This window comes from Trichechus manatus, unplaced genomic scaffold, assembly GCF_000243295.1.
Source record: "Trichechus manatus latirostris isolate Lorelei unplaced genomic scaffold, TriManLat1.0 scaffold00334, whole genome shotgun sequence".
In the NCBI taxonomy this organism is placed as follows: Eukaryota; Metazoa; Chordata; class Mammalia; order Sirenia; family Trichechidae; genus Trichechus; species Trichechus manatus.
Window position 1 is genome coordinate 67234 of NW_004444270.1, and position 2203 is coordinate 69436.

A 2203-nucleotide genomic window follows, 5' to 3' on the forward strand; every position below is an offset into this window, starting at 1 on the left:
TTTTTTTTTTTTTTTTTAATATTTTCCCTTAGGTTGGGTGTTTGCTTTCTCAAGATGGTTTTTGTTCAGTCTTTTCTCCGCATTTTCCTCTTCTGGCAGGTCCCCCATCCCCTGGACATTTCTTTGCTCTTTACAAAATGTTGGAGAAGAATTCAAGAGGTATGACCAGCAGAAATCGATGCTTCTATTTTCTATTTCTCTTTTTCTTATTTGAGGTTTTATAGTGTTTTCCACCTTGTTATTAGGTTGGAGGCATGGAATTTGTATAGTTTTATAATTTTTTTGTTGATCTGTATATTTGTTAGGGGTAATGTTGGGAGAATCAAATTTATGCAGTCACTACGATTTCACCCGCCAAGGAAGTCTAAGATGCCCATTATTAATAGACAGAATATGGCAAAATGTCCATCTTTTTTTAAAATTTCAATTGAGATCACCTAATAGGGCAGAAGGACGTAAACACACTGAACTAAATACACCTTACTGATGTTCAGCAGTGTTGACAGCCGAGAATGGAAAATCCACAAGATTAAAAAAGGCTAAGCTTGCAAAGAATTTATTTTTATTACTATTTTCTTCATGGATGTGTTCATTCATTCATTTATTCAGCCATCAATCTACTGTCTATTCTCTTCCAGCCACAAAAATTATAAAATCTTAGCATAATAAATGTTCTTGCCCTCAAGGAGTAAGCAGTATAATGGAGAAGACAGCTAAACAAACTAATTAGTATAATAACATCTGAAGAAATGTCCAGGTCATTTGGCAGCACTCTGAAAGATTCGTCAAATTCAGGCAGAGGTAGAGTGGCTAGGGATGTACTGAAGTATTCTTGCAGAAGGTGATGCTTGACTTATGTTTTGAAGAGTAGGTTGGAATCAGACGGATGAAGCAGTAGAGTAGAGGATTCCAAAATGGAGGAGCAGCCTCTGTAAAGGCTCAGAAGCATGCAGGAGGCTGACGTCTTTCATACTTATGCATAGAGTAAAGGGGAGTATGTGGTAGAGTCTAAGTGACCAAGATAGATAAATAAAAGCCCTGTGATGAAAAAGCTTATTTGTGAACTTAAAAAGTTTAAGCTTTTCCCTGAAAACTAAGGGATATAGTGGTTGGAAAATGAAATGATAAAATGATAACGTTTGCTTTGTTTTTTTTTTTTAGAATCTTATTTTGGACTCAGAACCAACAACGAATCAGATGAGGACCTTTTCTTGGGGCAGTATCACCTGTGGCGAGGTTCTTACTTTAATCCAGGATGAAGACAGAATCAAATGATAAAAATGAATAGACTTATGAGTGATATTAATAAAATATCTTTGACATAGTTCAGTTGGATATATAGTTAGTATATGTTGGTAGTTAAAGTGGGGGAATATTCATAAAATATGAGAGAAGAGAAGAGTCAAGATTACACACCCAGGATTATGACTTGAGTGACTGATATACAGAAAAGAAGCAGTGTTGTGGGAAAAGATGAGTTTGCTATTGGACATTGATTTTGAACAGAGGTTAAATGAGAGATGTTCCATAAATAGTTGAATTGGTGGTGTTGATATGTAGAGAAGTATTTTAAATGGAAGATAATAATTAAAAAATCAACATAAAATATATTATTAAAAACAATGCTTTCATGAAGTTCTAAGGGGAAAGTATATATACACTGGTTGCGGATTGAAAGGGAGACAGCATTAGTGAATAAATAAGGAATTGGGAAGACGAATAATAAGGAATTCACAGAGGAAGCTAATGGAATGCTTTGCCATGAAAAATAAGGAAAAAATGCTGTACAAAGAGAAAGAATGAATGAACAAGCAGCAACGTCAAATGCCAAGGGAAGTTCAAGTAAGTCAAAAACCAAGAAGGTTTCCTCCAAATTTGACTACCTGGAAATCATTAATGACTTTCTAACTCTGCCTTGACCTTGAGGGAGAAAAGACCTTGAGTTCTGGCAATGAGCATTAGCTAAGACCATGGAATTCAAATTAAAAAGAAAAGCACAATATGACTAAGGAAAAGGAAGACACTGAGAGGTACGCAAGAGAAAAAGGCAATGATGGGAAGTAGTATTACATACACAGTCCTGTGATAACAGTAATAACAAAAATAAATTATGAGTGGATACGTAAGTTGATATCTAAGCTGAATAAGTGTGCGGTGGCATATGGGAGTACACCTATGAGTATATATAGGTTTGGCAGAGGAT